Below are 25,928 nucleotides of genomic sequence, written 5' to 3'. Positions count from 1 at the left end.
ACTGTCATCTCACATCAGATAGCTACAAACCTGTAATATGAGAAGATGTACACAATAACAACAGCAAAAGTGAGATTTATTTGCAAAACAACAATAAAAGCTGGGTAAATATTAAGCAGACTTCAACAACAACATGTAGAAACCTAAGAAACATATTTCTGAAATTCCAATACTTTGGAAATGCAAACTGGAAAACTGTTACACAAGCTAGCAAGAGGATATACTGCTAAGAAGAATTTCATACACATGTAAGCTTGAAAAATGTGTCTTGATGCCAGTTACTTGAGTTTAGTGTCATTTTGGTTTTTTTTAATCGCTATTTTTTCAACTTTATCTATTTGTTGCCAAAACATGCATGAGGAAAAGCAGAAAAGCTAGGCTTGGAAAAGAAATCAAGTGTTTTGCAGGTAATTTGCTATTCAGTTAAAAATGTCCTCCATTTCCAATCCCACCCTCCCAAATGATAAAAATCAAATCATCTGTCATGGTCTTCTAAGAATTCCAAGAGAAATCTCATAATAAAAAGTGAATGCTTTTCTTTTAGGTAAAAAAAAAAATTCTTAAAATCATCTACATGACAGCCCCTATCATTCTACTACATGCAGAACTTCAAAGCTATCTCACATTAAGTTAATTACACTTTCTTGCATCAAAGGGTTTTCAGAAATCTAACATAATATATTGTATCTGCTTTGTAGTGTGTAGAGCTGTATCTGAGTAGAAAAGGAAAGCCAACAACAAAGACAGAAATTGTTATTTCTCATCCTGCTCATCCTTCCATCCTTCCCATTATTGGTAAGTTTTCATCTTTGCCTAGCACCATGAAAAGGTTCTTTCTCTATCTTGGAAACATCACTAAAGCTCATGTTCGTCTCACTAATTGTTTATGAAAAAGTCAGATATCCTGTCTATACCAGACACATATACTTCAGGCAGCAACTCTTCCTACTGTAACACAGGTATTTCACATTAAATATTAGTTGAAGTCAACCACTATGAAAACATCCTGCAGATTATGTTTAAAGAGCCCAAGTCATCAGCCTAGATTAGACAGCTGACCGTCTGAACTGAGCTGTAGCGAGATGGTTCCTTCTTTCACCTCTTACAGAATTACCTCTATAGCCACAAAGTTAAGAAACTTGTAACTTTCCAATTTGTCTCATACATGAACCAAGTCCTCATGACTAAAATCACAAAGAACTTATTCTACTATAAGTTTCTTAACAGTTTTTCTCTGTTCTTTCAGTAGTTCTGGTGATAGTTTATCAAAGATGATGTAGCATCCATGGGGAAGAAATTCAGTATTCAGAGTTTAGTCTAAACTTCAGGTATTTTCTTGCCTATCATTCAATTAATTTTATCCTTCCCGTTTTTTATTACTGTTATTATTATCATTATTATTATTATTATTATTATTATTATTATTATTATTATTATTATTATTATTATTATTTATTTATTTATTTAATTGTTATTCCCACAGCCATCTCTGTCTTATTTCAAAAACCACTACATGATATCTTCTTTAATGCAAAATTATATCTCAGTGAACAAGTTTATCCATTTTCCCTATTTTCACCTAATACTAGCCTTTGCTAACATAGAAGTGAGAGGTCTGTTGAAAAAGAGTATTATGTTAGAAGTATTGGGTTTATTTATTTATAAAAAATGTGTTTCCCATTTTTGGACTTTTTGGATCCAATGAGTACCATTTATGAATGACTTTCTAATAAGACACATGAAATATTATCATTATCATATTATTTAACACATTTTTTCATTATTCCTGTTCTCCCCTGCTTGAAAACATGTCCTTTTTTTCCTCTTTTGCACATAGCCTTCTCAGTCCCTTTCTAATCCTCAAATCTTTCTTCTAGAGTGGACACCACTAGCTTGTTCTTTTTTTCAAATCATAATTCCTTCCTATGACTCTTTTCTTCTCCCAGGTCATTTTTTTTTAGCTTCCCTTTGTCTCTTCACATATTTATATATATATATGTAAGATATACAGGAAAAGTTATATGTATATTGATTCAATCAATCAATGTAAAATTGATTTTTATTTTGTAAAGGGAATTTATTTCATGTATTTTGTAAAGTATTTCTGGTTTTCTATCTTTATTTTTTTTTCCTTTTTGCCTTCAATCATATCCATATGGGATAATATTGCAGAAAAAAAAATAAGACAATATGCAGTTGACAGGTTGAATAGGGAGGACTGATCTATTTTTTCCTGCCCTCAGTCAACTGATCAAGGTCAGGATTGAGAAAAAATGTACCTTGTCACATGGCAGGAGTTACAGCTTCCTGTGTGCAACTATTATATCATCTTAAGAAATCTCACTAATAAAACATAATACCAACCAAAAATATATACCACAAACTAATGCGGTCAATTAACAGAACAGATGAAGGTCAGGGCAAACAATTAAATCCCTTTGACAGAAGAGAAGATTATTCTACCTCCTATTGGAGATACGTCAGTAATTCCCGTGTGATCTGACTTACACTTTTGTTCTTCAAAATAATTCCTTCCACAATGCCTTCTCTGGCATGAGAGAAAAAGATCCATCATCTGAAAGTCTTGTGTCTTGTTTGTACCTGTATATAAATTTTTAAGACATGGGAAAGTGTGCATATGTTTCTTTAGCAGTTTTCTTACTGGCTCTTGGAACAAGCAAATCAAGTATCTTTTTGCTTTTGTTTAGACAGCTGCTACTCTCCTTGAAGTCTGCCCCCCAAAGGGATGATACAGCTTTCACCTTGGCAAGTTGCTAATCACTTCTTTCTGCAATTGAATATTGTTTCCCATTGGCATCGAAGATAACCATCTAGGAGTTTGTTATTTCTCTGGCCTTGAATTTCAGCATATTTGTAACAGTTACCTTTCCTGAATTCTTGCACCAAGATGGTTGTATTTCTGGACATGAGATCTACACTGCTAATAATAAAACTGTAAGTGTTGTTCCCATATTCTGGCAATATAGATTACATATTTTACATTTCAAACAAAGAAGTTTTCACTGCCAGAAACTCTGAGTTATTTAATTTTGTTCTGATTTTGCTGATTTCCAGAATATACACTTCAAATGATAAACTGTAAACAACCATAAGAAAAAAATTGTTCAGCTAAGGATTTAACTTAAATTCTCCATGAGAAAATTTTTCACAGAAAAAAACCTCTGTATTGAATGAGTTCCATTTTGGTTTTAACTAAAGGTCATTTCAAAAAAAAAGATGTTTCAGTCCAGAACACCGTAATCATGCAAAAGTTTTGCTAAGTCTTTAACTCCCTTTTTTAAAGTTAACTCATAACATACTGTGGTAATATTTAAATTTAACAAGCTCAGAATCCAGTTGCACTAATATTATACTAACATTTAAAAGCACAGAAAATCCATACTACAAAAGACAATGAAGATGCCAAGAGAGTGATCTAATAGTGTAATTGTTGTGATTGCTCTGTCCCAGCTCCAATTTTCATAGTTTTCTTTATCAAGCTATTGAGAACACCTGCTTTGTAAATTAATAAACTCAGATTGCTTAATTTCTGTACTGTCATAAAAGATTTGTCTTTCAGATACATACTCTTTAATGAATTCTGCTCTCAAATTAATATACAGTTTATGCTGAACATATCAGATCTGAATTTCTTGTACCCTTATGAAGCTTATCACCTTACTGTTACGCTTTTTAGTTTTGATGGTTTCTAATTGGATATAGATTCTAGTTCTGCCATTGTTTGAACATTGTATTGTAGCCTCACACCATTCCACTCAATGAGTTCTATTTCATTAATACTTAATGAAAAATATAAACTAAAAACTATTTCAGTAGCCTTTAAAATATCTAATTCTATTTCATTTGGTCCATCTTCCTTTAAGCAGAACTGTAGTAACAACAAAAATGTTAAGCCTCTAATTATTCATCACCTAACTTTTCAAGTGACTGACCGTTGTTACATAAATTTGTAATATAACTGTCTTGGTTTTTTTCCCTCGTTTTTGATACTTCTATGGAATGAAATTGAAAGGGTTATACTGTTATTTTAAATGCACATAAGGAAAAAATGAATTACTCTTAAATGAAGATCACAGGATCATAGATTGGTTGAGGTTGGAATGGAGGTCATCTGGTTCAACCCCTGTGCTTAAGGAAGGATGCCTACAAATGGTTGTCTAGGATCATGTCCAGACATATTTTTAGTATCTCCAAGGAGGGAGACTCTACAGCCTCTCTGGACATCCTTTGCCAGTGCTCAGTTACCCTCACAGTAAAAAAGTAGCTGCTGATGTTCAGACAAATTAAAAAAAAAAAAAATCTAACAATGCAACCCAGCTAAACTGCTATTTTCTTTAAAAGTAAATATATTTTAAAGATTGAGACATGCAATAAATAGCATTTTTCACTCATGACCAGCATATCATAAACACTGGAAACAATATTCACGTGAGTATTTTCACTAATAGCCTTCACTAATAGCTTTCACAATAGCCTTCCAATCAATCTGCTGAATATATATGTTATCTTACATGAATTCAGTATCAGGCACTTCCTAAAATGTCATTGAAACAAACCAACCAACTACCATTCAAAAGAAAAATAAAAGAAATATAATTCACCAAGAATAACTTGCATTTTCAAAACAAAATGACACAGAAAAAATCTTTAGAAAAGTCAATTGTAGCTAAATTAAAGTTAGTTTATGATCAGTTTATGTTGTGATGGGGTCTTAATTAGCATGCACTGCTGAACAGAAAAATTTCTTTAGAAGTTTGATTTAGAGGTTTCCAAATTTTAATAATTATCCTAATAGATCTTTATACTTCTGCCAAAAGTCTTGACTTTTGTTTGGGGATTTTTTAAAATTCTCTAAAATCAACGGAAATAATGTATTTAGATCAGGGTAACGTGAATTCCATATGCACAGATAACTTAAACCCCCCAAAGAATTTTGGCAATGTGCATTCATCCACCTTGCAAAAAGCATCCCAGTGTAAAAGGAGAGAAGTGTTATTAGAGGAGTCTGGATAGCACTCAGCTTCAGGAAAGCAAATTTGAACATGGAGATAACTTTCACTTTAAAAAAATCCACAACTCTCTTTTAGTCCTTGAATTAATAATCTATAAATACAGTGCCAGTGCAAGTTGCACTTGTGAAATAATTTTCACTAGTTGCACCATGAAAACAACTGGTAATTTGAACTGGAAATCAGCTATAGTAATTATTTTGTTATACCACCTACTACAGAGTAGGTGTGCTTCATTTACCTACTGATGTGTTATATCTGGGGGCTCTTTCCATCATTTTCTTGCTTTTATATTTGAGGTTATTCTATGTGTATGTGTATCTTTTTTGGAAGGAAGCATAACAAACTGAGAGCTTTTAAAGCTTTACACAAAGCTTTGTGTATTTTAGTCTGAGAGTATTATTAAATTAGAAATAGCTTTAACGAAAGAAGAGAATTCTGGTTACTGAAACATTTTAGTATTATTTCATAGTTAAGACAAAGTTATGCTCTTTGCAAGGACTCTTGCAAAAGATTTTAATCTCAAAAGCTGTCTACATACAGTTAAAATACATATCTTTTAGTTTAGCCTCCTATTTTAGTGACATATATAAGTAAGAATAGACTTCGACTCAGTGTACCAGTTGGATCGCTCATTATTCATAGCTAATTTTCAAGGATTTGCATCTCATCTTTATGAATCAAATTCATGGCATATGTCTACCCATAAGAGAAGTCACACTGATATGACACAGCATAGAAAATATCACCTACGTACCTTTAAAGCAAAGTAAAAAGCCTTAAATGATAGAAGCAACAAAATTTTTCAGTACAATTAACTCCATTGACTGCAAACTACATTAGAATTAAGGGTGTGATTTAGTTCCAGATAAAAGAATTTTGTTTCCCTCACAGAGAGCCAAACCACAATTATAATAGAGATTTGGTTGCAGATTATTAATTTCTTACGCCAACAAAAAATTCACCTTTTTAAGATTATAAACACCAAATTTTGTCAGTTACTTCCTAAAGCCATATCAAAATATAAAAATTTAAGCTGGTTTTTCTAACATTCTGTGAATAGTCATGTAAGCTTTAAATCCGTGTTCATGCTGTGAGTGCAGATGAGCAAATATCCGTCACTGTTAATACATCTGCAACCAGGTAAAAAAAGGAACAGTACTAGTTCCTACCTCTTCAGGAAAAGCAGAGCCCATAATGCCTGAAAACTGACAGAACCTGATTTTACTTAACCTGAGTATTTTCACCTACACTCAAACAATTCTGAGCTTTTTTTCAGGTTGAGGATAACAACATTACCATATTTGTATTGTGTTCCCTTTCTTTGGCTTTTTCCTTGGGAAAGAACAACGGAAAGCAAAGCAGTATATATGAAAGATATTCTTTGATAATGAACCTTTGATAAAGAGTGTTTCAGATACTTTTAGATACTTTCATGCTTTTTTTTTAAATACTTTCAGCTTCCATATTTAAGACTCAATAGAAAACACTGCATATATATATGTATATTGCACACAATGTCAATAGAAAATAAAAAAAAATACTCTAAGAAATGCTGTACAATACCAGCTATCTGGGTCTAAATTGGCAAGCAATTAAAGTTAAATGTATTTTATATTCATATATACAAACAAACACATTTACCTTTGGAATCAAATAGTGATTTTCAGTTCTAAGTAATTTCTACAAGCAGTTTGACTTCCTGCTGGCAAAAGCATTTTATTTTTTTCTTTTGAAAAAGAAATAAATATGCCATCATCTTCCCTAGTCACTCAACAGCTGTATCAATCTGTTTTCAGGGCAGTGATTAGCATAATTGCAGTGGATTACTTGCATTTGGCACAGAATAAAAATAATTTATTATTTTAGCAGATATGACATAGAATGTATGGGATATCCAGGCCCTCTGGAGCAATGCTGGAAGTTTTATTCCTAAAACTCTACTAGAAGATTATTTTTAAGAACCAAAATCTGTCTCAAAGAACCAAAAACTTTAATTCTTCTGATATGCTGTTGGATGTACAACCTCACACCATGGCTAGTGCATATATCCATGATATTAGCTGAAAATAGCACCACTGAGAGCATTATTCAAAAGTGTTTCAGTGTGATATAATTTCTCCAAAAATCAGAAAAAAACCCCCATGATATGATTCCATCATTACTGATTTTTCATCTATTTTATCTCCAAATTCCAGTTCCAATGCTGAGGTGCTATAGGGCTACCTATAGTGCTATACAAGTGTTAAAATTAATCAGCTATGTATGTACACAGCCATTTACCTTAATACTCTTTCACGTTTTATAAGCATACATAGATAATCACTGTATGATATTAGACAGAAATATCATAAAATTATAAAATAATTTGGGTTGGAAGGGACCTTACAGACTATCTAGTTCTGGCCTTCCTGCCATGGGCAGAGATGCTGCTAGATCAGGTTGCTCAAAACCACCCAATCTGCTGTTGAACTCTTCCAGCCACAATTTCTCTGGCAGCCTGTTCCAGTGCCTCACCACCCTCACAATAAAAAACTTATTCCTCACAGCCACTCTAAATCCATGTTTTTCCAGTTTAAAGCCATTCCTCTTTGTTCCCTGTTACTACACACCCTGATAAAAGTCTCTCTCCACATTCCTTATCAGCCCTTTTTATATATTGAAAGGCTGCAGTAAGTACTCATGAGCACCTTCTATTCTCCAGGCTGAACTACTCCAACTATCTCAGCCTGTCTTCACAGGGGAGGTGCTCCAGTCCTCTGATCATCTTGGTGGTGCTCCTCTGGACCTGCTCTAACATGTCCATATCTTTCTTGTACTGGAGCCCCCAGAGCTGGATGAAGTACCCCAGTGGGGTTTCACCGGAGCAGAGTGAAGGGTCAGAATCACCTCCTTCAACCTGCTGGCCACGCTGCTTTTGATACAGTCCAGGATACAGTTGGCTTTCTCAGCTGCAAGTGCACACTGCTGACTCATAATCAGTTTTTCATCCACCAGTATCCTCAAGTCCTTTTCCACAAGGCTACTTGCAAACCATTCACCATCCAGCCCCTACTGATATTGGGGATTGCCATGACACAGGTGCAAGACCTTATACTGGTCTTGCTGAACTTCAAGAATTTCTCATGGATTCATCCGTCCAGCCTGTTGAAGTCCCCTTGGGATGGCATTCCTTCCTTCAAGTGAATCAATTGCACTGCTTATCTTGATGTCATCCTTATACTTGATGACGGTGCACTCAGTCCCATCATCTATGCTACTGATGAAGATATTTATTAGCATGGTCCCACCAGTATGGACCCTTGAGAGACATCGTTCATTACTGGTTTCCAGCAGTAACCAGTGTAGCCCTTGGCTTCATAACCTCTATTACAGGCTGTATAAAAAGGATTGCATGATACAGTCATCTCCTGCTTTTAGAATCTGGAGCTGATGATCCCAGAGATCATTTTCTGTCAGTTATTTCTAAAAGAAACTTGAACTTTAGGGTACAGAGATCAAATTAAGTCATGGAAATGCCAGAAGGACACAAGATTTTCCTGTTATACAGGGATATTCCTTTTATATAAAAAAGAAGGAAGGTAGCTGCTGAATGGTAGGTAAAAGGATATATATTAAGAGATATAGATGGGCTTCTCTTCCCATTAACTACTGAGTTGTCCAAACAAAACAAACAAATCACAGTCTTGTGATTAATAATGCAGTTGCAGTGTGTTTTGAACCTTGACAGGATGAGGAAAACTGCTTACAAGTAATTAATTTACACTGGAACCTTGTGCTCAAGACCTTTACTGTTCTATAAAAAAAAAAAAACACTGAACTGTTTTGAACTTTTTAAGAGTTTAAAGTTCCCTGTAGAAACGGATATAGCATCACTACCCATTGTTCAGTACAGTAGATTTAAATTATATGAGTCATGGTGATAAAACATATTCAAGTTCAAACACTGAGATAGTAAAATTTGCACTCTGGTTCTTTGAATTGAACATGACTGAACTTCAAAAAATACCTGTAATCAATCAAATGAGCCGCCTATGCAAAACAGTGTGATTATTTTCTACTTCAATTTTACTTATTAGTCATGATGTTATGATTCAGTGAACTCCTATTATCCATGCAGTCTGTATAATGTTGAAATTAGACAATTCTAAGCATTCTTTGTTATTGTTGTACAATACTTTTTGTAATATTGTGTTCAAATTAATTTTCTACAAAATCAATTGTATTTATGGAAATGTTACTTAGATAAGAATAGTTTATGTTTCTTAAAGATTTAAGACAACCATGACTCATACTTTTATAAAATTATTTAACTAGCTCCCAAAAGCTGTCAGTAAAGCTAATGAATTTAGGTAGAAGTGATAAAATTACTCAATACCTTGCCATCTGAAAGTAAATTTAATGACCTGGAAAGTTTTAGTGTTTGTTATTTCATAATTGAATAACATTTGCAAATGCTTCATATTTCCATTTCTCACTTAGGTTCTTCATAAATTCACATATTGATGGAGATCATTAGGGTTTACCTGCTTTCAGGTATTTTAAGTCAGTCATACTATAAGAGATAACTAAATATTGGGATAAAAATTAATGGATACATCACTTTGAATTCAAATGGAGGCAAGGAATCATTTATATTCATTAAAGAATCCAAATGTTTTGATTCCACTACTCACAGAAGGTCTCCACCTTTAATGGAAAATACACCACAGTATCAGTGATGTAACAGATTTTTCTAAGATTAGATTTACCACTAACATCTCAGAGTAAAGCAGATGATGCAACTTTACTTATTTTTTCTATATTAACTGAGCCACAGTTAACTGCAATGGATTTAGGACTCCCTGGAAACGAATGTATAGACACATAGAGAGTTGTGGAACTTCCTGCAAACAAATCTAGGCAAAATCTCATTAAAACCTGGTTAAATTTCCAAACAGTAGGTGTTAAACTCAATTTACACTACTAAAATTTCTTGAAGAAGGTTTAGTTTCCAATTTGGAAACCTACTGAAATATTGAGCATTAGCCTCAGTTAATTAACATGACCAGACAATCAGTTCTGAGATGTTCAGCTGATAATTTCATCAATTGCTCCTGCTTATCAATTATTTTTCACCATGGAAAACATACCTTCTATCATTATAAAAGGAAGGATTTAAACTGATTTCTTCTCTTCCTTACTTCTGTTTCAAAATTAAGAGAATTGGTAGGAAGAATATACACTACAATGGCAGCAGAGCCTATATATATAATAGTACTGGTCTTAGGAGCCTACTTAACTGATGGATTTCCATGCTAAAATTGTGCTAATGTTTCATTAAGACAGAAAAAATGTGAGGAGCATTCTTCTTCCACCTAAGAGTGTAAAATACAATGAGAGCCTGAAAAGAAAACTGGAGGAGTTGAAGGCGTTGCTTAACCAGAGGTTGGACTGCTCAGTTGAGCACACTTCCATTTACAGCCATAAACTCTGACAAGAGGAAAGCAAAGATCTTGATCAACAACACTAAATCCGAAGAGCTGAAAAGTTATATTGTGGTCTGATTTTCCTCAGAGAATTAAGAGTTGATCTGTTTCCTGAAACTCTCCAGACTAGAACTGGAATGATTTATTCCTGCCTTCTAATATGAAGGCTTTATTTTTCCTTCACATTTGTTATCATAAATGATACAAGACAGAAGGCTTGATCAGAGTCTGAGAACATGATCAAGAATCTGACAGTATGTGGCTACATCAAAGAAACAACACAGTACTTCACAGACTACCACAGGGCTCCATCTGCACACTCAGCTGTCAGGTTGGTATTCTAGAATGAAATCCCACCATTTAAACTCACACTTCTGATGTAAGATCAAAATCTGAGGACAAAGCATGGGCCATTTTTTTGCTTCAGTTTTTACTACTATACTGTGCATTGCCAGAAAGCCTTTTTTGCATACTCCAAACATAATGTTTTTGCTTCTTGAGGAAGATCATTGGTTTATGTTGAAGATTTTTATCTGGAATTCTGGATGAAAATGATAGCAAGTAAGAAGTAAAAGTGTTCAAGATTTAGGGATTTCTTTCTGTATTTTTCTTAAATATAAGAGTACAGTATAACAAAAATCACAGTTACAGTCTGTCCAAGCTACCATGTCTAGTTGTTTTTTTTGGAACCAACACTGATAATTATACACACGCTTCTCTTATTCATCCAAATGTATCTCTAATGTCTGCTGCAAATACAACTTCAAAATTAGTTTGGCTTGGGTTATACATTTTCCTGAAAGCCTTCAGATCCATTTCTATTTGTCTCCTGAAAAAATTCTTATAATACAACCTTTTTTCAGACAAAATTTGAAACTAATACATATTTTCACATTTCTGTTGTGTATCTTTGAGTACCTTGGGGGTGGTAGTTGAATAGAAATATCTGTGGCTACTTATATTTCAGGAAATTAGCAAGCAGAGAAGCTGAAATAAATTTGGTGCTGATTTATAACTTCATTTTCTACTCCTGTTGTTTGTTGCTTGTTTGTTTGTTTTTTTAATATATAGTCCAATTATCACTTCACATGAACAACAAAATTTTCAAAAGGCACTGCTGGCTTCTGATGTCCACTAACTTGCAGTGTGATTTAAAAGCCAGACATCAAGAGGCTCCATCTCACTTTTCTGTTTTAATGTTGTTTTCTTCCCTTTCTACTCCTTCTCTCTGGCTTTTCTTTCCTGTGTTATGAAGAACAAACACAATGCTGAGAAAATAGAGAAAACTAAAATCACACTATCCCTCACTTTCCCCTGCAGACTCCTCTCCCCAGCTTCCGTGGTCTATCTCAGTGTATTGAGATAGATCTAGAGATAAGATTTTCCCTTCCTGGAAATTGCTGTGGCTTATTCTAGTGCAAGACAATGTAAACCTCCCAAAATTTGTTAGTTCCAAAGAAATTATTATTTCATCTTTGTACTCGTCAGCTTTGTACTCTTGATATTCACCTTGTATTCTTTATATCAGGTGCTTGCCTTTTTCCTGAAAAAAATGTCCCGAGTTCTCTGAAGTGGAGTAAGTAATTGAATTTTATGTATGGCATTCATGCATATTGTACTACTCGCTATACTAACCCCTAAGAATTCAGCTATTATCACAATCACTGTGGATGCTAAACTACTAAACAGGTTCCTGTTCATGAATTATTTTTTATTCAATTACATTTAAATTGCTACAAATTGGAATAAACATGGTTCAGTGATGCAAAAGTCACAGGAGTTTTCAAAGCTGTTATTTTCTTTGTCTGAATTTTACACTTCACATAATGGTACCCTTGATTCTCATAACTAACCTGTCATACTTTGAATTATTGCTTATTCACAACTTTATTATCACATCAGATCTATTACTATTCCTTCTCCTTGAATTTAGGACCCAGTGTTAATATGAAATTGAAACGTCATTGTACTACAGCTAGGGCAATGATTACAGAAAAAGTCACATTTGCTTTGAAGTTCCTGTATAATATAAAGTGAGAAGGAAGAATGTGCATCAGAGAAACTCTTCTGGTCATTCCCTTCTCATTAATCAGTGTGTCAGGCACAGCATGAATGAATGGTAGTTAGATTAAGATGTTTTATAAATAGACTATATTCTATGCATAGATTTCTAAATTAAAACCTTGTCACATATTTCATATTGATATAAGAATGCTCATATATGTATGTATATATATATACATATAACTATCTATGTGTGTGTCTGTGTGTACGCTACATATATATTAAATTATGTTATTTCATATTTTGCTAACAAAATGAGAGGAAAAAAATAGATCTTTATTATAGCAATATGAAACACCAACCAAGCCCTTTTTTAATACAGCCCATAAGAACTTAGAAACCCAACTTCTTGCAAATTGGAGACTGTCAGCTCTATCTGGAACACTGTGGCCTGGAAACTTCAAACCTTGCTGAGTAGCAGTGGCACAATAGCCTAGTTTAATCCCATGTCTTTTAACTACAAACTATTTGTTATCATTCGATATTTACAAAACTGAAAAATAGTAATAATTCATGCTTATCATGAATAAGCACATAAAGAGCACTATTGTTGAGAATGCACTCTATTCCATACCCCATAGTATGAACACACGGCAAACAAACATTTTAACTGGATGTGTATATTGCAAAGATATATTTCAAACACGTTTAAGAACACCAGCAACAGAGACTTGCTATCATTTCTTTTACACATTTTACAGAAAACAGAATTGTTATGAACATATTTTTAGTACTTACCACTGTGTTGTATTTTTGAGAAGGCTTCAAAATTCCCCCATAGGAGGAAGCATGGTGTCATTTTCATTACAGCAGTTTTTCCTGTCAGGAAGAAATATATAGTGAGTGCTCTTCAATAAATTAATTAAAAAAAACCCCCATGCTTATGAGTCACAAATAGTGAACAAAAGGTTACTTAGTAAATCACCTGTAGTAACAGATATTATACATATTCAAATATAAAATAAAAAATTAAAATATTTTTTTATAAAAGACATTTGACTATTTTTTATTCTTTCTTATGTGTAATTCAAAACTGTAGTTTACCCTTCAAATGACATTTCAATGGATAGACTATTTCTCAAAAGTCTATCCATTTTAGATAGACTATTTAGATATAAATACCAATATTTATCAACTGTCTGTTCTGTCAGGACTATATTGAGACACTGCAACTTAAAACTCAAACCTTAATAGTGTCAAGAAAGTTATTTCAGGTAATTTTAATATATCTCAAGACTCTATTAGCTGAAATACTTCTCTTCTGTCAAAAGGCAACAAAGTTGATTTTATGGCATTTATAGCCACATACATTTTGCAGAAGAAACTCATGCACTGTCTGTATATTTATTTCTGTTTTTCTCATAAAGTACCAAGGCACTTCTTATCATTTATTCTTATTTTCACTAAGTTGATCCTTGCAGAGACTGCAGATTCTGCAACTTAAAACAAAATGAATACTTTCTCATGAATGTTTTGACTCACTACAGCCAAACCACTCCCTGTAAGTGCAATTCATTGTAACAGCTGCAAACACAGGTCTCGATTCTATGTAAACACAGCGATTATCTTCATAAATTGGAAATAAGTACCAGTGGATGTCTATCTAAATACACGTTTGGAAAGGAGAAATTCTGAAATATGGAAGCTAAGCAGAATTCCTTATGAATAAGGAATGTGTGAAACACCCTAGCTAAACTGTCAAAGTGTCCATCTGGACACTTGCTACAGGGGAAGCCTGGCAATGCTGCAACTTTTCGTACACACCCGTTGAGGAATCAGATGTTGAAGTTTAGGACAATCTTTATTGCAAGCTACAGTAATGTCTTAAATCTCTCCCCGTGACAGTGGCACTTTTACTGGAGATTTCACTGCTCACGTAGACTCTGACAGCCATTCCAATTCCCCAACACTAATAGGTGATTAAACCTAGGATATAAGAAATAAGGACGGATTTAAGGAATGGCTGTGAATGGCAGTGAAAATCTGCTAAGGCTAACACAGCTTCCCTTCTCAGTTATTTTAAACTTGCGTTTCTTTATTTCAGCAACCTTTATAGCTTAATTCCTGCTACAGGAATAGAACAGAATAAAACTCAGCTTTACTGGTAAACACAAGGATTGCATTTACTGTCTCTCCATGATACCAAAATAGTCTCCAGCTTTCAAGTATAAAAATGAATGAAGAAAGTACTATTTGTGCACTAGGTTTTCCAAGTTTATCTTTGTACTTATGGGTTTATCTTTCTTGCCTTCAGATTGTCTTACAATGTTTTCTAGTTACCCTTGACAGACTGATTTTTGTTGACAACTAGATTAATAGTTTAAACTTTATATATTCTAGTAAACCACACTGTGCATTTACAGATCATGTTTAGACTTTATCTCTAATAGTCAATTGTTCTCAAAAAAACAACAGCAAATACTGCACTTCCTTTGTATCAGGAAGCATGGGCACACATATTAAAAGACTAGAATTTAAATTTGAAGCAAAAATTTAGGCATCATCTACATATACTTTTATTATTTGAAGAGCTATTTTATTTTCATATTTGTGACAACTGATTTCCTCATAATTATAAAATTTTAAGAAAAATATTAAAGGAACCTGGCAGTTCTTCTAGGTATATTTTTCTGAAATCTATAACAGGTTTGCTCACCATTCCATAGATGTATATTTAACTTGAATGCAGTGGTGCTATAATCACCCTAGTTTTAATGTTACCCAGTTTAAGACTACTTATTTGACTCATTTCTCAGAATTATCACAACTGTCTCTGATGTTATAGGTGATACAACAAGAAACAACTAAGACTGACATTCAGGTATTATATTTACACAGTTATTTTAGTCTTTACCTGAGAAATATGTCAGGGAAGGTTTAGGTTGGATATTAGAAAAAGGTTCTTCACCCAGAGGGTGGTTGATCACTGGAACAGGTTCCCCAGGGAAGTGGTCACAGCACCAAGCCTTCCAGAGTTCAAGAAGCATTTGGATGATACTCTCAGGCACGTGGTGTGACTCTTAGAGATGGTCCTCTGCAGGCTTAAGAACTGGATTCAATGATCCTTGTGGTGCCTTTCCAACTTAGCATATTCTATGAATCTGTGAAATAAAATCTCTGTCTCATAAAAAGTTTGTTTTAGTTTGTTTTGAACATGATGACTCACTCTCTCCAAAACCTCTGACAGCTCTTGCCAATACCTAGATATAAGCCTAGATATATTCTTCGATGTTGAATTTTATTCAACACAATTACTGGACTATTGTAATTAACTTCTGTTTGAGCAGACAGGTTCATGAGGTCTCTTCTAGAAAATGTACTCTTTTGAATTTGATCTTAGCATCGCTAAGTACATCTTTAAATCTGTAACTTTTACAGTGTTTACCCCCTTTTTCCCATTGATTCAGCTTCATATCAAGTTCTTTCTTTTGAAAATTTTCATAAGCTCTCCACTGCTAAATTGGAAAACTTCCCATGTATTGACACTTTTCATAGTAATTAAATTTTCAAATCTTTTGAACTATAAACATAAAATCAGTGATTAAACAATGGGTCATAGAATCATAGGATATGCTGAGTTGGAAGGGACCCATCTGGATCATTGAGTCCAATTCCCGGCCCTGCACAGAACATCCCAAGAATCACACCACGTGCCTGAGAGCATGGGCAAATGCATCCAGGCAATTCAATAATGTTCTCTCCATAGCAATAGTCCAGAAGTCAGAACTTCAGCTAAGCAGATGTTGCTATTTCAACTGTTTATTGTCTGGACAGTTTGGGAGGAGAGGGTTGTTCATAAGAGGAAAGCCAGCTAGAGGTAGATCTCACAGCAGGAAATAGACACAAACCAGCTAGAAGAGTATCAGAAATATGCAAATGAAATAATTTTTGCCATTAATTAAGGTATTTGAAAGCAAAATAACTAAATCTGGCCATAGGCTTCCTTTGTATTTAGTCGGAAAAAATAGGCATCCTGAATTTAGAAGACTTATTAATCTTCATGGGTCAAACAGTGTGGGCTTTAAGTTAGAAAACGAACAACCAGCTCTTCACATACTCCAACTGAGGTAACGTTGATTTTCTGATATCTAAGAAATGAGTGGTGGTACTTTATTTTCTTTACTTGAACCAAAAATGTAATTAAGTATCAAATAATGCAAAGACAGTGAAATGTAACTTTTCCTTTGCTAAATATGCAGTAACTCTCTTTTTGCCTAAAGAGAAGAAATTCACCAACAAGTAAAAAGCTCCCATTTTACAAACCCATTCTCAAACTTTAATTGAAAGCAGCACACCAGAAGAAGACAGGAAGCCTCTCATCTACACAACTCCCTCGAAATGTACATATTTTGAGTTATACTCCTTATCTTCAAGCAGATCAGAAAGATGTGGTGAAACCTGTGTTTCTTCTTTCTCCCTCTGACATAGTAATTTCCTCGTGATTCTCTGCTCATCCATTTCTGTTTTGAATAGTCAAACCTATGAACCTCTTTGTACCTCTGGTCTCGACTTCTGCCTGTCCCATAACAATGCCCTTGTGGTAGCATTGTCGGAGAAAGTAGGAAAAAAGACTGACACTCCTCTGAAGCCAGAGGTGAGGGACTGTATGCTCAGACACAAGTAACTAAAATATTCCACAAAATGGGTGGGTGGCTTCAGAGAGAAACTACAAGAAAAAGAGAGAATAGGATTGTTCAAATCTGTGGTAAGGCCTAAGGGCAGGAAAAGCTCTAGCAGAGACCAAAGATGAACAGAGTAAGTAGGCAGAACAGCCGAACAGGAGCAATAAACAGAGACTGCTCTTCAGAGGAAATGGGCTGCTACCAAACATACAACTGCAACAGTAGAGCAGGAATAACAGAGAAATGGAAAGGCTGATGCCCTCTCCACAGGATGCAGATGGGGAGGAAGAATGAAGCTGTGTGTGTAAGGCATGATGGCAGCTAGGAACAAGTAATGTGAATTTGCAGTGGACCTTATTTCTTCAGAAAAGTACTAACATTTCTTGAGAAATCTTCTTGTCTTCAAAATTGTTTAGATACAAGTCTTTGCTAACGTGATTGGCAAAACATAGGTTCATTACTCATGTGGGCTATATCAGAATCATCCTGAACCACGTGCCAAAACAAAGATGTCATATGTGATACAGCAGATAAGACAGATTAAAATCTTCTCCTCATCAGGAGAATAATTGAAGGTAAATATCTGACTAGCATATAATACACATTTCACTAAAAAATTTAAAGAATGAAAGGGTGACAGTATAGGTACAATGAAGTTACAAACAAACCTAATAATTAATACTACAGATCAAAAACCTGAAAAGTTCCAGACAAAGATAAACATGCTGAGGTGGAAAAAACCCATATCAAACTTAAAACAAATTAAAAAAAAACAACAACAAAATAAACCCAAAATACAACAAGCAGGCTAGAAACAAAGATGTGAGACTCATTTTGAATCAAACAAAACAAATCTTCTCAAGAATTTGCAAACTGCTATGAGAAGTCAGGAAGAATTAAACTCATGAAGCTTCAGTCCAAAACAGCAACACACACCAGAGAAATGCTGATGATGCAGAAGAGAGTAATTTGCCGTGTTAAGAAATTCTGAATGGTAAATGGAATGATAAATCCCCTTAGGGAAACTCCAGGCCAGAAAGTAACAATGCTAAAAAAGCGTGTAGAACAAGACACAGAAAAACCAAAGGACATGAGAAATGCTAAGTCTAAGGTCAAAGAGAAGGGGAGAGTGCTAGTCCTGTGTCAAAAGAAAAGGCTGAATCTCAAGGCAGGGATAAGAGAAAGGCCAAGCTTGAGATTAAGGAGGAGGAGGAAAAAGAGGCTGAAATACAGTTAAGGGAGAAAGACAGCAGAAAGCAGAGGGTAGAAGATTAAAAAAAAAAAGCACTGAGGACAAAACTGAAGTCAAAGAAACAAAATCCAAAGAGAGCTTCAAGACCACGCTGAGACATATTGAAATTAAAGATCAGATGGAACAGCAAGAGCTCCACATAATAGCCCTCAAGCTTGTCAAGGTACAGCATTCAGAGGCTGCAGACAGGGAATCAAATGAATAGAAGACAGAATAATCCACCCAGTGGCATGGAGTTCAGATCATCTTTTAGTCCTCACTTCAAGTATCTAGTTAAGTCTCCTTAGGCCTTTTAATATTATTTCTGTTTCTGAAACTAACAGCAAGAAATGTATGAAAAGGCACTTAAACAGCTATTACAGCAAGGCTCTCGCTGTGCTTGACGTAATGTTAATTATCTCTGTCTCTTCCAAATTATTACTAGTAAAACAATTACCTTTGATAAAATTAGATATGCCTCTTATGTACAAGCAAACTCTGATAAATATATCTGCCTTTCTCCCTTATGATTTTTTTTTCTATATCCTATGTAATTCAGGAAGAAATTCCCTTAAAATTTTCATAGCCAGAAGGACTGGAATGACTAAAAATTCATTCAAGAAAAATTCATAAATGAAAACCCTCTCAAAAGTGGAAAAGTTTTTTTCTTTACTTTACATAAGTGATGTATCAGATACTATCATTGCTAGTTAAGCCACTAAGCTGTTTTTCCCACATAAGGGAATGCAGCATAAGGTGAGAGAAATTGCAATCCCAACCATCAAAATGAAATGAGCACATCAAAATCTGTCTGCACTTAGGGATTTTCCTATCTAGCTGCATAAATTTTCATTTCTATACTATCAAAACACCTTTCTGATAGACAGGACATGCACAGGGAAGCTATTCCAGTTCAGTGTCGACGTAACAGAAATTGCCAGGGCTACAAGGCAGAGGGTCCCTGCCCTGCCCAGACATGGCCCTGCTTAGACGGGACCACCATCAGGCGAATGGTCCAGCCTGGCCTCAGCCTGACAGAGGTGCCCGATGCCCAGGGCTGAGGCTGCCCCAGTGCCCCTGGCTGCCCTGCTCCTGGCTGACAGGACCTGCTCTGATGCCTTCCATGAGGAGCTTCTGACATTTCTGGACCCTACGATGCCACGACACAAAGTTACTAATTCAGAACTGCAAGTGAACTGCTCACACAGCAAAAAAATCCTACTTTGACCAGACCCACGATGACAGACAAATGAGGAACATATCCTTCTTGCAGCAGCTGTCATTCTATCCATAACATAATCCCTAAAATCCAAATTTCCTGAGATCACAGTATATTTTAACCCAGCCACCATCACAGAAACTCTGAGAATTGAAAGTACAAACAAAACCCCACACCAAACACTGCAGCAGAATAAACTCATACTATCAGTCAAGATGAGAAACTAGTTACGAGTAATATTTTTCTATTTTCTGTTTCTCCACCCAGAGATACACCTAGGCACTAAATTCCTTAACTTCGGTGAGTACTCAAAATTACAGACTCCACAAAGACCTCTGTGTCTCTTCTCTGGAGAAGCTTTCATTTTTTGTTATAACCTATCTTCACTGTTTTTACATGACTGAGCCACCTATTTAGCATTTACATCTGCTACAGAGGTGCTGCCTCTCAAATTGTCTAATTGATAATTATGTTGTGAAAGGAGTTCTAAATGCCCTTAGGAGGTAAAGTTCAGAACATTTGTTGCTAATAAGTATTCAGTGTAAAGTTCATTGCTTTGGTTTCAGCCCCTTAGGAGATGGTCTTCTCCATCCAAAACCTCAACATTTTATCTAAGTATATTTTTTTAGTAAAATGAGTGTCATTAACTGTCTTTACAAACCTTGCTAAACTTTGAGATTATCTAACTGAAATTTTAACACATGAACGTGTCCAAAAATTGAGCAGTCAAAAATGAAATATAGTAAGAATGTCTTTCATCCTAGTAGAAAGTATTATATAAAGAAAGGGCAATGAAGTTACCAGTTCCATCTTCCTGCATTTTGCATTAAATCATCAGGTGAAAATAAATGTCTCAAACCACAATGAACGTAGAGAGGTGTTATCACTGGACTACAGTCTTGGTCCATTTAGACACAGATCCCTTTCATTTAACTTGACTTTTTCTCTTCCTCCCTATCACTTGCCTCTTCTCCTTCCAAAAGGTATTTAATAATTTGTTTATTCTAAGCAGTTTTTACCTCTGTAGAGATTATCATCACAAGCTAAGGGCAGACACAACCACATCCTACATAGACCTATGGACTAAAAACCTACATGATTTAAACTGCAAAAGCATGTTTCCAGCCTCCTTACTTGTCTAAAAATGATTGGTGAAGAAGAATGAACAACCTTTTCTCAAAAACAACTTGTGAGGAAGTTGGGGAGTAGAGAGTAACAAACCCAAAGTACAACAGCAATCTGATATGATCATCTTAGAAGCCTTTGAAAACAATCAGTGTGATTAAAAGCATTCAAGTATTGATTAAATAGATTTCTCTCAATTTCTCTAGATTTCTCTAGAAGGAAATTTCTTAATTCAAAATTTCAGGTGTTGAATGGTGCTCAGTAATAGGACCAGAGGCAATGGGCACAAACTGAAACACAGAAGGTTCCCTCTGAATATCAGGAAACACTTTCTTACTGTAAGGGTGACCAAGCACTGGCACAGGTTGCTCTGAGAGATGTAAGATCTCCTTCCTTGGAGATATTCAAACATTGTCTGGACATAGTCATAGACAAACAGCTGTACATGTCTCTGCTTGAGCACAGAATTTGGATGAAATGATCTCCAGAGGTCCCTTCCAACCCCAAACAGTCAGTTATTCTGTTCTTCAGTGATCTGTAAATATAGGTACTTTTTTCAAGACAGACAGAATATGCCATCAACACAGCAGTCTTTCCTGATTCAAAGAATCCAGACTCCAGTTGCAAAGGTTATAGCAGATGTTCAGTGTTTGGTTATGTCTAATTCATGCCAGTGAATCACTACATCAATTACTCAGATCATTATTTCTCCTTATAGAGCAGAGTCATTTGGTATTAGCAACTAAAGAACAGCTTGAACTATAATCTCTGACATCTCAAGTGAATATCTTTCGTGATAACTGAGCAAAAGCCTGATTCAAGTCAAGTAGAACAGGGATTGCTACAGTCCTATATCCCCAGGCATTGTTCTGTCCTCAAAAGAGACAAGGGAAGAAACATATTTTAACTCTTTCCTAATTTAATTAAATCATCATACAGAATCAGCTGCCTACCAATGGAAAGTCACAGAGGAAAAGAAACAGCTCCATCTTCTTCCAGCACTACAAAAAATGTAATTACATGAAATGGGATATATGCACCCTTACACCTATTTTAGCCTCCCTGTCGAGAAAAACACTTAAGTCTCTATCTGGCAACCACAGCCTTGTGAGCAAACACAAGCACATTTGATACAAGACTCTGTTTCACATGAAGTTTATGAGAGTGCCTCAAGTCTTGGAGCTTAATGGCTCTATCTCTATTGCCTTCCCCTAGGCCTCATTCCCACAGTTGTTTACATAACAAGGCCTCCTGGTAAAAACATAATTCCCTTTCTTTTTGTGTATGTGAGGTTTCCTTCCAACAGATAAAATAACTGTAAGTAGGAGTAAGTGGGAAGAGAGAAGTAACTACACAGCTGTTCTAGATCATGTCTCAACCTGTCTATAGCCCAGTCTGACCCAAATGTTTCAATTCCTACCCCAGTTTGCAATCTAAATACAGCCAGAATTTACTTTGTTAACAACGAGCAACAACAAAAAATTGCAGGTAATTTATATCTAAGGCTCCAATTTGTCTTCCCTCAAATTCAATGAGAAGAAAAGTCTTTTGCAGGAAACCTTTCTTCCTCTAATTTAATTCCATCCTGGTTTATGTGGGCTGCCATTGAAACTATCAATTTTCCCTTCTCTCGCTGTTTTCAGGAAAGTTTTGGCAGTTTACCAAAATCATAGTATGTTAAAAAAGCAGATATTTTAAAATGTGCATCCTTTTAAAGAGGTAAAGTGTGACATACAGCAATGATGGTAGTCACTACCAGTGTCACTATTAGTTGGGAGTGCATGAGGAGAGTAAAAGAGCAGGGATCCTGTCTTGACAGGAACCTCATGACCAACCCCATTCCCTGATCTCTAGAAGCAAAAGAGGCAGGAGCAAGTTGAGATGGATTTTTTTGGACAGAAAACTAAACTAAGTTACCTCTAAAACTGGGACTTGTCACTTGCAGCACAACCTCCCTCTTCACTACCAGATTATTCTACTGTCAGCTAAACAGTGTGAAGTCCTATAGCTCAAGTGGTAACAGGCCATATTGAGTCTTGAAATTTGACTTAAGATGTTTTGCTGAAGGTGTGGTAAGTGTACTTGGCATTGTATGAGTTGTGGTTTCCTTTTTTTTTCCTGCAACTTAAAATATTCTGTGAAGACCATAGGAAAAAATTAACAGAAAAACAAAGTCAAACCACATATTACAGGTGAGAATGTGGACCTAAATCCTTTTGATTGAGTTTAACACATTCAAAAGATATGTGTGCAATAAATGCATTTTGTTTAATGCTTCTACTAAGACTTGATTCAAATGCAGGAAGTTAAATTACAACTTAATCAGTGGTGCTGAATGAACCATGTAGCAAATGTTAGATAAAAGGTTAAGAGTGATGATAGATCCCTGGAACACCCACAAGAGAAGCATTAACCCTTGGCAATGGATTATCTCAATCATCAGCTAATCAAACACTCCATGTACTAACTGGATCTATTAGATTTAGGACTCTCCAAAATTAGCATTGGATAGTGTAGAATAATTAATTGAACAAGCAAATAAAAAACACAGTGATAATAAAAGCCCTTACATTTCCCCAGGGCAGGAAATCAATATGTTGGTAAATTTATTTAAACTCCATTGCATGAACTGAGTAAGTTGCCTAAAATGTTTCCAGTGTCTTGGAATATTTGCTGAAGATTCTAAAGCTTTCTGAAAGTCAAATAAATCCTCTCTTGTCTCCCATCAGAAGCAGAAATGAAAAGATTTCTCTCACTGTAGTGCTATATATAAAGCCATTGTTCTGCATTTAGAACATTCTGTTTTCGGCTAGACCTTGCTTGCTCTAGGTTCTCAGTCATCTTTAGATCTCCTGCCTGCAATAGCAATAGGTTATATCATATGCTGTTGATTACAGGTCATAACAAAAACAAATTTATGATTGCCATGAGTCCAATATCTCCACTCTCTTTCCATTTATCTGGTTGAGAAGCCAATTGCTTTTCTCTGCCCTGCTGTTCCTTGGAAGAATAAAGATATTCATGAGTGAATCAGCTACAAATATGTTGGCCTTTTAGTATTTCAGTTCCAAAAATTGAAGAAAGTCTACAGTTGCTTTGAGCAAAAACTACAAGATTGATCCAGAGCCCTTTGAAGTGGATTAAAGTTCTCATGAGATCAGTAAACTGCAGAAGTCAGTCCACATATCCATGTCTCATATTTGCTGTCTCATATTGACTGTAGTCTGTTGGACACATAATTTTAGGACGAAATTGTGACAGGTAGCTGGTAGCTGCTACTGGGAAATCATAAATCATACACAGGAGCATGGTTGTGTAGAGCATTAAAAGGAAACATATTTTAGAAGTCTCTTTCACAAAAGCAAAACTGCTGCCACTTTGCAAGCCACAAGACAAACTTTACCTCAAAAAACTCTAAGAATTGATGATATACCCTGAGTTATACAGAGAAACAAAGCTAATGCTGACCAAAGTGGTACAAAACTGCATTGTAGTGCTCTTCAAAGACCACAGTTCGGGTCCCAGAAGCTGAATGTCAGAGTACTTTCTGCCTGAGCAGAGCACCCACTATGTGGAGAGCTGAACAGCACTGTCGTGTCACTGTGAGGATGTGTGTACTCAGTCCAGTAACTTGGAATTTTTTCCACGGTGCTGCAAAATATTTGTAGAAATACACGTCTGCCTATATACAGACTTCTGAAACAGGCACGTGTGGTCAATATTAATATGGAGGATAATGATAAAGTATAAGCTTGATTGCAGCCTGATTTTCAAAAGTTTTGAAAAACTACTGGTTCAAAAGACCTCTCTGGTGACAAATCTCTACAGCCATAAAATCCTTGTCTTTCTCAAGCACGAAGAACTCCAAATGTTGTTATTTTTCAAAAAGTAATTCCCTATCTGTAGAAATTTTTCCCAACATAGTTACCATAGTATGCTAACAAAGGTATTATGCATGAAAGTAACAATTTGAAATTTCTACAAATAAACTAAATCTTCCACTAATACATAATCTATATTACAAACACTTAAAAGCACTGCAGTTTACAGTTGTTTTTCATTTTTTTTCCCCCTTCACATGTCTAAGATGCAATTGAGACTCGTAGATGGTTAAGTGATAAATGCCTTTGTTCTATCATTATCTGGTTTTAGTTAAAAATTCAATTACTAGATCTCCTCAATAAACAACAGAACATCAGGGTAAATGTTTATTGGTTTTGCTGTTGTTTTTAAATACAGCTCTTAAGTCTTACAAGAGCTTTTAAATAGAGCTCTTAACTTTGCATTATTTAAGGGAGGGCTTTAAATTTTTTTATTCTCAGAAGATGAAAATTAACTTGAGATACCAAGAAAAAATTCTCTGTGTAGAAAACATAGCTCATACACTTTTGAATTAGATTCTTGTCATATAATCACTTCCAAAGATGTGAACAGAGATTATCGCTATCTTATTATCAGTGCACAAAAAAATGCTACTGTTTCACTCAAGGATCCAACTGCAATGTATGCCCTCACAAAAACAAACCTCCCATAGCTGGTATTCAAGTGACAGTTGCTCACAGTAAAAGAACCACTCCAGATGGTCTTGTTTTTCTTTTTAAGAATTTGAGTTTGCATTTGTGGGGTTTTTTAAATCACTCCTGAAAAAAAAAAAAAAAGCTAAAAAGCTATACATATAAAAGCCATCCAGATTATCAAGTGGATGCATGCAATGTTTTGTTTGGCAATAAAACCCACCAAACATTTAAATGAGCTGAAAAATTCATGTACATATATATATATTTGCACAAATTATATTTTTTTAGAACTTTAAATTTTTTTTATTTGAAAAATATTTTTAAACATGAGTCTCAATTAAAAATAATTCATCTACATCTAATCCTTTAGTCCTTTTTCTGTGAGAAATATAAACAGCTGCTGCTGAATTCTATTCCCTTCTTTGGTACTCTTCAGTAAAATTTTGAAATAGAATTATTTGTCATTAATTGGAGTGCTCACCTATCATTATAAATAATAAAACTAGTCTTCTGCTTCTAAATTTTTAAATCACAATTAATTGATAATGTCAAAAAGCATAGGGGTTTAGAATGTTCAATATTGGTTAGAAGTGAAAACTGATGTTTTATTGCTGCATTTGGGAGTTTAAATTTTATGTCTTGAGTTAAATAC

The 25,928-nt window shown here is 35.0% G+C and overlaps 1 protein-coding gene across 3 annotated transcripts in view; it reads right to left on the bottom strand.

Annotated features, from left to right (window-relative positions):
- The window catches only part of LOC127466979 (neuroligin-4, X-linked), a 179,732-nt gene that overhangs the window by 136,952 nt on the left and 16,852 nt on the right, over positions 1–25,928 (bottom strand). For all 3 annotated transcript variants that reach the window (XM_051778411.1, XM_051778413.1, XM_051778412.1), the window contains exon 2: positions 13,301–13,381. The gene's annotated coding sequence lies outside the window, so the exon portion shown is untranslated. The remainder of the gene's footprint in view (positions 1–13,300; positions 13,382–25,928) is intronic.

Source organism: Manacus candei, unplaced genomic scaffold, assembly GCF_025592945.1.
Source record: "Manacus candei isolate 608988 ecotype Guabito, Panama unplaced genomic scaffold, ASM2559294v1 h1tg000012l, whole genome shotgun sequence".
NCBI classification, from domain to species: Eukaryota; Metazoa; Chordata; class Aves; order Passeriformes; family Pipridae; genus Manacus; species Manacus candei.
Note: the sequence above shows the minus strand (reverse complement) of the source record. Positions and strands in the feature narration are given on the sequence as shown.